The sequence below is a fragment of the Rutilus rutilus genome (genome assembly GCF_951802725.1).
Source record: "Rutilus rutilus genome assembly, chromosome: 1".
NCBI classification, from domain to species: Eukaryota; Metazoa; Chordata; class Actinopteri; order Cypriniformes; family Leuciscidae; genus Rutilus; species Rutilus rutilus.
Genome location: NC_140209.1, coordinates 13,113,028 through 13,123,834, shown reverse-complemented (window position 1 = coordinate 13,123,834; position 10,807 = coordinate 13,113,028).

The following is a 10,807-nucleotide window of genomic DNA, read 5'->3' as shown; positions in this document are numbered from 1 at the left end:
AAATTACTGTGCACACCGAAAAGTCAAAGCATGCTATAATTAATAAAGTAAACCTAATTAAGAAATGTGGCTCTATGAGTTCAAATATTCAGGTAAAATAATTGTGGAAAAATTATTGTTAAAACACAACCAACACCATCAGATCACTTTTTCTCGCTGTTCATCTGTCAGTTAGAACTCAGATACAACAGCCAAACAAAATCTAAGGTTAAATATTTAGGGGCAAGAGCCCAACTGAAGCAAACACTGATCACCATAACGGTGACTTGAAATTACAGTTTTCTCCTACAGTGATTCTGCTTGTTAACATCAGGAGTCTTCAATGTTGGCAAAAAAAAATAAAGAGTTCTTAATTCATCTTTGACGTCTGTCTGTTATTTAGATATTTTTGTAATTTGAAATTTTAAAAAATAAATAAAAAATTGTTGTAAATTTTACTCATTTTAGATGGTTAACTTTTAAGGAATTTTTTATTTGATTAATTATTACTCAATTCTAATTTGTTTAATTTAATTAATAATATTGCTTGTAATCTGTTGCCACAATTTTATTGAGTAAATATACTCAATAAATTTTATTGAGTATATTTACTCAATAAAATTGTGGCAACAGATTTTTAATTCCTTAAAAGTTAACCATTTAAAATGAGTAAAATTTACAAAAAAAAAATTAAATAACAGACAGACGTCAAAGATGAATTAATAACTCTTTATTTTTTATTGCCCAACATTGAAGACACCTGATGTTTACAAGCAGAATCACTGAAGGAGAAACTGTAATTTTAAAAGCAAAAATTGAAGTCGTCATTATGGTGATCGGTGTTTGTTTTAGTTGGGCTCTTGACCCTTAAATCGTTTACTTTAGATTTTGTTTGGCTGCTGTATCTAAATTATAACAGCCAGATAAACAAATAGAAAAGGTGATCTGATGGTGTTGGTTATGTTTTTCATAATCATTATGTCACAATCATTTGACCTGAATCTCTTAATCTTAACCTCTTAACGTGAAACGTCGGGTTCATATAGGCTCTTGTCTGTAGGCTATATAGTTTTCCTCCCATAGAGCATATTATAAAGAAAAAGCTTAACGTCAGTGCAGTAAGACGGTGATATTTAAACTCAGTAGCCAATACACCTCATTGAACATGCAACGCGCTATTGCACGTTAAAGAGATACTTCAGGATTTCGCATTAAGCTTTGTATTAGTAGAAAACCTGTAGTATTTTCGAATTACCATGCTTTCCACCCTCATATTCTCCTGAGAGGAGAGATTTATGTATTTTTTGTCTGGAAAAAATCCTCCGATGACGCAAAAATCGTCATTTTGCGTCATCGGAGGATTTTCTGGCCAGAGGCTAAAGACTACAGCCAGTAGATGGCGTTGTTCCGCATGTTTTCAGCCCGCCCATAGAGGGTGGGATCTCACTCACAGAATGTACACAGTGTCAGCCGTCTTTCTTTGGAAGTTAAGCTAGCAGGCTCTTGTTCTGTGGAGAAAGCTGAGTAGTAGGGGTTACCATCCTCCTTTTCCCGGACTTGTCCGGCGAGCGAGACTGTTAAAAATGTCCGGGATTCGGCTTTTGCGTTCTGCGGTCGCCATTCATTGTTTACATGCACACATTTTGTTTAAATCTAACTGAATTCATTGCGATTGGTGAATCTGAATGTAGTGTTTACATGAACGCTAAACAAGTGATCGGTTGATGTGCGTTTTACCATTTCTAAGAAAATTCCCGCTCCTCCGTGTGAGATGCGAGCGAGACCGGAGCGTCTGAGTAATGACGCCACCGGCCTCGCGCTGTTCTCCCGCGGCCGTTAGCCTCGTCTTGCTCGCCACAGTAAACATGATGAATGGCGACTGTAGAACGCAAAAGCCGAATCCCGGACATTTTGGGTGCTCTGTAAATCCCTGGCAAACTCATCACGTAGGCTAGCCTTGTTGTTTACAACTGCGCACTCTTACCGGTAGGCGTGGCCTCCTAAGGCAGCTAAGCAAGTGCGTTCTGGGAGTTGTTGTCTTTCATCCACATAAGCCAAAAATAAATTTGCTTGCTTTTCTCAGTCTAGAAAGCTCCAAATTCAAAAATTTCTTCACATTTCTTCTACTTAAATGACCTATTTTAAATACACATTCATCTTCCCAGAGGTGAAGTATCCCTTTAAGCATTTTATAATGGTTTTCTATGGGTGTTGTCCATAATCTGATGCAATCTGTTTGCAATCTGTTTGCCTCTATAAAGTATGCTTTATTAATAAGTTTAGGCCTATATTGTGTACTAAATTTGGTGCTTCAATATCACTCACATTAAGAGTCTTAAATGGGGAAGAACGCTTGATTACACTGCCATTGTCTGTTTTAGCAGAATACTGCCATCTAGTGGTTGCAGGTTTTCTCAGACATCTGTGTGTGGATCGTGCAAGGTGAAACACGCGAAATGAAAGTCTCAAAATCCAAATGAATCAAATAGGATCGACTCAGAAACGAGTCAATGAATGCACGCGTGTCACCTCATCCATCTTACTTGTTGCATGCACAAATTCTGGCCTACATTAATACAAAATCGAGGTTTTGTATTAACAACTATGTCTCTATTTGTACAAAATGCTGCACATTCATGTGATTTTGGATTTTTCACACGCAAGTTGAAAGGCATGGATAAAACATTTCTGCAACATCAAGTTCATTGATAAGTGTGCTTGCACGTGTTAATTGTCTAGATACTATTTTCATCCCATATTAGAGAAGTACATTTTGCTAAATACACGCACTGTATTCAATATTATCATCATTATTATTATTTTTTTTACTTAACCTGTTCTTCAATATTTAATGTATGTTTGAATAAATCTGTTAAATGACAGCCACCATTTAAATACTTTAAAAAGAATTATATATTTGTATATGTTTATATATTTTGGTAAAAAAAAAATTACCATGAAAACCAAAGTTCCCCTTCAGGGAACTACCACTGCGTGGTAACGCGGTGGGAACGCCTCCAGCGCAGTGCGTCTGAAGCATGAATGAAATCAGTCAACGTCACTGACCAGGAAACTATAAAGCACCCCTGAATCCACAAGCAAAACAGCTTCTGTTACTTCAGCAGCGCTCTGTGTGTGTTTGAAAACTGTCTATTTCGTGTTTGTCTGTTTCTAGTTGTTACTAGGCAGGAGTTTTCACTATATATATCCCCATATATATTAAAAAAAAAAAAAAAATGAGCCAAGAGAAAGAAAAAGTGACGAGCGAGCAGCATTATAGAAAGTGTGTTCCCCCCTGTACACGTTAAATCACAGGTGGGGATTCACACCAACTATGTGTTGCTTGTTTGGGAATGCAGCATGCCCAGTCAGCTCTCGAGGGGGCTGATTGCGAGCATTGCGTCTGTCCCGGGTTTGGAAGCACGCACTGCGGTTACTTCCGCCCAGGCTCAGGCACATGAGGTTCAGCAGCTTCAGTTATCCAGTTCTGAGGAGCTGGATATTGAAAGTGTTGGAACTCAGGAGATTGGAGACTCGTCACTCCAGCCTCATGCTGAAGATGAGCTCTATGGAAACCATCAATGAGCTCAGGCAGTATGCAGATCTCACTCTCCGGGCCACTAAGGAGACGGCAAAATCTATCAGCCGTTCTATGGCAGCCCTGGTGGCCATGGAGAGGCATTTATGGTCGAGTCAGACCTCTATAAAAGAAAAGGACAAGTCTCTTCTGTTAAATGCTCCTATGTCGCTTAGAGGTCTCTTCGGTGTACACTTTACATTCTGTCACCGAGAGATTTCAAGAGGAGAAAAAGCAAGCGGCTGCTTTTCATAAATTTATTCCCCTTAAAGTCAGAGTTCCTGGGGATGCTGAGCGAGGGAAGTCCCAGCCGCTGAGTACTTCAGCTAAGAGAGCGCAGCAAAAGCAGAGCGTCGCGTCTCGTGCTCCTCCACAGAGAAACTTGAAATGTCCTGCCTCTCTGTCTGCCTCTCTCTGTCAGCATCCTATCCAGCATCCATCCTATCCTATCTTGGCCAAATTGCAGTTCTACACGGCACTCACCAGGACCTTCACTCCCTTCCTGAAAAAATATCAGACAGATGAGCCTGTGCTTCCATTCCTTCCAAAGGACCTGACTGAGTTGATAATGGTAATAATTTACTTAAAGTGGAACTCACCCCCAAATCATTTTTCTTTGTTGATAAACTGTATAAATAAGTGTCTAATAGTGATGTCTACATGTCTGGTAATTATTTTTTGGTATTTTAGTACATTTTAGTACATGTTCTACAAAATACCGTTAGTGTGGTGCCCTCTTCAGGTTAAAACTTTACTTGAATTTGAATCGGGCATCGCTACTGGCTCAGCCAGTATGGCTGACATCAGCCATACTGCTGCTGTGGAGTATAAAATATGCCCAGTCTCGGCCACACCTTCGTAGCGAGTTGGAATAGCAAGGAAGTGTTGAGGCCCCCACTCCCCCCGCGCGTCCCTCGGTCCGCTAGGCAACGCTTCCTTTTGCTGTTTTTCAAAACGGAAATGTAGGTGCAGTAAGACTCTGGTAGGGGGGTGAGTTGCTCTCTAACATTAGAATCGCCACTGATTGGGCTCAATTGATATGTTTTGACAATTTGGAGTTTGTGGTTAGTATGTGTAAAAAATAGTGGATACATTGTGCATCAAGGCAAGGCAAGGCAAGTTTATTTATATAGCACATTTCATACACAATGGCAATTCAAAGTAAAAATAATAAAAAGAAATAAGAATAATTAAAACAGTTTAGAAAAATAAAAAATAAAATACAGTACAGTACAGTCGGATGAACATTGGCACAGTGCTCATTCAGTAAATGCACAGCTAAACATATGTGTTTTGAGTCTGGATTTGAATGTGACTACTGTAGGAGCACATCTGATCTCCTCTGGAAGCTGGTTCCAGCTGTGGCTGGCATAATAGCTAAAAAGTGGACTCGCCATGCTTAGAGTGAACCCTTGGTATTTCTAGCTGATATGATCCTAGTGATCTGAGTGATCAAAATCAGACAATTTGATGTCGGCGATTAATGTGCCGCACCGAACATTTTTGTGTTTGTCTTTTGACAGAGTCTACTCAGATGCTTCATAAACAGAGAAGTCCTCCATGATATCACTGCCCTGCAGCTGACCAAATTGGATGTCACAGACAAGACCATCTGGCTCAGCCCACAAACATCAGCATTGGTCTAGGTGCAGAGTCAGTCCTTAAGGTAGTGTGATGGTTTAAAAGGTCATTTTACAAATGGTTAGGCTGAACCAGGTCATTGAAGACATGTTCTGTATTCATGGCTACCTCTCTCTAGAGCATTAAAGGTGCAGAGCTCAGGGTACTAGAGTTCAGGAGAGAGTGCATGCAGGGACTGTGTAGCATCATTAGGAAAGTGCAGGACAAGAGCCCCCTCAAGTATCTGACTGTTAGGCAGATGGTGTTCCTGGATCCATCAGTAATGTACAGAGACCCAGAAAGATGCAGGAAGCACATGAAAGGGCTGGTTCAGAGGTTTCTCCAGGACAAACAGCTAACTGATACTTCTGTCATGATCTGGGTTCCCTCTTTCTCTGTCTCCCTCTTGTGGCCACTTCTCACACTGTTTCACCACACTATCACTCTGGTCTCATCAGTACCAGCTGTTCCCATTTATCCTTAATCTCCGTTCACTCATCTCACCTGTTTCCCCTTTCCCCCCTGATGTTTCCTGTTATTTCTAACACTCTCTTTCTCTGTTTCATTGTCAGTTTATTCCGATCTATCTTATGCAGAAGATGTATCTCTTACCTCTCTTATCAAGCGAATCTGTTCCTGTCCTGTCCTGTCCTGTCCTGTCCTGTTCGTGTGGAAGCCTCACTTCGAGTCAAGTTTACTCATCCTATCTCATGCTGGCTCACTGAACTCTGCCCTGCCAATTCAGACGCTGAGTTCCTGATCTAGACGCGGTATCCAGCCAGAGGTATCTTCTATCTACTGTCTCCTCTTGGAGCCCACTTCGCCTGACGCCCTGCTGCGCATCCTGAGTTCCTGTCATTTCTGCTTCCAGCAGTTTATGTTGATTTCTACAAGGCGAAGTTTTCAGTTGACTGTTTCCAGAGAATACTGTGAAGATTTGTTTCATATTACTTCTGTGAATCGCTTCTCATTAAAGACTGCATAATTGAGAATCTCACATTTTGGTCCTTCATCTCTCCACATTACAACTTCTGCGGGTAGGAATAAGAAAGGCAAATCATTGGCTGGTAATGCCCTATAGCCTAATTATTTCTTTCTTTTTTTTTTTCTGCATATTTTTTCTCATCTGTTTTGTCATAGGGGATGTCATACTGCAGCACTTTGACAGTTTCCTATCCTTGGAGAGCCGGCGTGAGGACTTCCTCTCCTTTCCTCCCATGCAGAAGAGGCTGGACATCTTCCTGAGGAGTGCCATGGAACCTTATCCAGAGCTGTGGTGCTTCTGCAAGATGCTGCTCATCCTTTCCCACGGCAAAGCTACGGTTGAATGTGGATTCTCTATCAACAAATAGGTGGAGTCAGACAATTTTCAAGAGGACACTGTGGTCACACGGAGGCTGGTGTGTGATATCACACAACAAACATGTGTTACCCAGGTAAGAATGACCCCTGCCTGGACTAGTAAAATGCTGTTGACTTAAAAGTTGACAGAATCAACATAGTTGGCTTCTTGAGTTTGTCACTGTCTCTGGTTCTCTTTTCCCAATCCTATACCTAGGTTCCACTCAGTAAAGCGCTACTCGAGAGTGTAGCAAAAGCTAGGACCAGATATTGTGCCCATCTTGACACAGAGAGAAAGAAAAGGGAGGCAAAATCCCAGGCTCTTAAGAGTAAAGAGTCATAGGACTGTCTTCAGGAGCTAAAGGTGAAGAGGAGACGCATACAAGAGGTGTGTGAGGGTCTGGCTAGGGATGCGGACAGGCTGGCTGAGGAGGCTGAAAGGAAGGCAGGAAGCAAGATGGTTGACCTGATCTCCAGGTCCAACCTCCTGCGGAGAGGCCATAAGGAGAAGTTGACGGAACTGGCTGTCCTTGATAAAGAGATTGCTGCCCTGAGTGAAGAGCTAAGGAGTTGACTGTGTTTCTTAATTTAATTTATTGTTGAGTTCTGATTTTCGATGTTTATTGTTCAGGGGTCTCTCAGTTCCCCATATTCCCAACATGGAATAAGTAGCTAGCTAATGTTAAAAAACAACTTCACATTGTTCAGCAAACTTTCTTGTGGCCTACTGAAATGTTTTTATTTTTCACACCTGCTTGGCTTATCTTTTACCCATTCCACATTTGAAAAATATATGAACACAAGTTCAAGGATTTTGTTTTTCTTTGCTGGTAGGGATGTGAAATAGGAATTAATTTTTTTATATAAATGGTCTTAATAATGTCTTAAAAAGACTTGAATTTAACTTGAAGAAACCTGTAGGAACCCTGTTAATATCTCATAATAATGAGATACTTTCTTATAATTATAACTCAGTATCTCATAATAATGTAAAAAATGTGAATCCAATAGCAAGCAACCACCAAGATGTCCGGCGGACAGAGTACACAGCTTCATTACTTGAGTAAAAGTACAGATACCCCTTGCTAAATTTTACTCAAGTACAAGTAAAAGTACTACAGTCAGATGTCTACTTAAGTAAAAGTACTGAAGTACTTGTTTTTAAAAGTACTTGAGTATCAAGAGTACAAGAGTACATTTTCTAAATATTGCGTAACTGCCACAGTGCTTACATTTATGTACAGAAACGTCCTACATGGAGTTATGAAAAATGTTAAAGTTAATACCTTGGAGAATGTAAAGGAATTGAAAGTAAAATCAAGTCATTTTCATCTTTTTACCATGTTGCTTTATTTAACATTTCTCACTTGCCCACAAGGCAATAGCACAATGGCAACGCAAATGGATTTTTTGCACCCACATTTGAACCTGACTGTGTTAAACACACCGCATACTCAAGAACATCAAAGCAAATGCTCAGCTTACATTAATGTGTAATATCAGAAAAGAAAATTCAGCTAACAATTGTGTGTACATGTGAGTTTCTCTTTTTTTTTATCAATCAAATCACAGGATTCTAGACTGCGACCATTTTTTGAGAATGTGCGAGTTAAAATTTTATGTGGTCGCATTTGTGCGAGTGCATGGTCATGTAGCCTACTACTCAGTTAAATTAATGAATTTTCCTGCATAGAAATTGTTTTAGCGCCCGCCAAAGTGAATTTTTGTCCCGCCAAAGTCTTATTTGATCGGTGAGTAAAGTAGATGAACTGCTGCGCTTGTGACAGGGCGCATGTGTATGAGGCGCCGGACTGGACAAAAGCAAAACGAACTGTGCGAGCGAGCGACACTTTGGCGGGCGCTAAAACAAGTTCAATTTTGGTAAACACAAAAATAGTCTGGCGAGGTGGGGCCACAGGTTGGCACATTCCCGGGATGGACCTGCTGCGTCTTCATCCATTGTTTCGTCCATGGTTTCGTCTCTCATCTAAATCTGACCATGGAGTTGACTTTGGCGGAAAGCTGATGGTGATTGCTGATAAGCTGTCCCAATCAGTGGCGCCTGCACAATCCAATCACGTTTGAGAGGGAAACAACAAATTGAGGGTTTCCGAGGTTTTTCTTTCTTTTTTTTAGAAGAAGTAACGGGTACTCACGGTTAAGGATAGAAATGTAGCGGAGTAAAGAGTACAATATTTGCCTCTCAAATGTACTTGAGTAAAGTCATGAATACTCCCCAAAAATGATACTCGAGTAAAGTACAGATCCCTCAAAATTGTATTTAAGTACTGTACTCAAGTAAATGTACTCCGTTACTGTCCGGCTCTGATCATGGCTGTTAGGAAACTAACTTACACAAGAGAGACGTGTGCGGCTTCTCTCTGCTGTGGATCCTCTCATGTCTTTTCAGATCTGCTGATCGACTGAATCTCTTGTCACAGTGTGAACACTTGTAAGGTTTTTCTCCAGTGTATATCCCCTGATGCAGTTTTAAATGTGCAGCTGTAATAAAAGTCTTCTCACACTCAAAGCACATGTACTCTCTTACACCAGTGTGAATTTTCTGATGTTTATGTAAATATGACAGCAGTGAAAAACTCTTTCCACATACAGAACATGAATGCGGCTTCTCCTTCGTATGAACTGCCTTCAGGTGTGACTTCAGGTGTGATGTACAAAGAAATGTTTTGCCGCATTGATCACAAGTGAACGGCTTCTCTCCTGTATGAACTCTCGTGTGAATCTGAAGTTTTTGTTTTTCTGTGAATCTCTTTTCACACTGATCACATGCGTACGGCTTTTCTCCAGTGTGGATCCTCATGTGTCTCTCAAGGTTAGTTTTTTGTGTGAAGCTCTTCCCGCACTGATCACACGTGATCGGTCTCTCTCCTGTATGAACTCTCATGTGAAGCTTAAGATATTTTTTGTCTGAGAATCTCTTTTCACACTGATCACACATGAATGGTTTCTCTCCAGTGTGAATTCTCATGTGAACGTCAAGAGTTTTTTTTTCTGAGTAACTCTTTCCACACTGATCACATGCGTACGGCTTTCGTACTAATCTTTTTAAGATTTCGTTTGGTTGTAAAACTCTTTCCACACTGATTGCATGCATATGACTTCTCTCCAGTGTGGATCTTCATGTGAACATCAAGATGTACTTTTTGTTTAAAGCTCTTTCCGCACTGATCACACGTGTGCGGTCTCTCGCCTGTATGAACTCTCATGTGAATCTGAAGATTTTTTTTGTCTGTGAATCTCTTCCCACACTGATCACACTTAAACGGCTTCTCTCCAGTGTGGATCCTCATGTGGGTCTCAAGACTTTGTTTAGTTGTGTAACTCTTTCCACACTGAGTGCATGTGAAAGATTTCTTGGCTCTTCTTTCCTTTAAAAATGTCTTTAGTCTTTGAGCGATTTAAGGGTTTTTCTCCAGGTTTGACATGATGTTCCTCCTTCACTTCACTCAGTTCTTCACTCTCCATCACGTCTGACATGAAAGAGAAAAAGTTATTTCCTTTTCAGTACAACAAAAATAATTCAAAGAGAGGAATATGAAGTGAAAGGACATAAAAAAGAGCTCTGATGTAATAACAAAAATTACTTTCCATTAATGAGGTACATTCATAATAATATATTTTTTTAAGATTATAGACACAAATCCCATGTTTCTGTAGAAAGAACTATTAAATATATTTGATCAATGACACAATTATCTAATGTAAAATGTAATTTATTTTACTTAAAACTATTTAATTATTACAGTCTAGTCACACTAGACTTTTAATTCCAATGACTCCCATTCATTCTCATGTGAACGTGGGACACCAGAAACACAATTTTCGCTGCGTTCCAGTTCAAGTTGGAACGCCAATTAATTATTGGTCATTTATATCATAGTTTAAATAGACATTTGAGTATTCTATTAAACTCTTTACATTATATTTTACTGATTCATTTGGCTGGTAAACCGGTTTCAGTTTCGAGACGATATGTATTTTTCATAAACTGATACCGGTGCGTTGCTGAAACAGCTGCTGTCTCTATTAAATGGTCATGAAGAGCACTATGTAGAGTGTGTAGAGAGCGGACCGCTATTAAATACCCTTCTTACAATATTATTAACAACTTTATAACACAACAATAAATAACACAAAAACTAACTCTCTTTAATACTGCAAATACCATGTAGAGCATTTGATTCCCGAGATGCAGAATCACAGAATCCAGTCACTAATGGAACTTACTGTATAAAATGGAACGTCACAGAATTGTGGGATGAATAAATC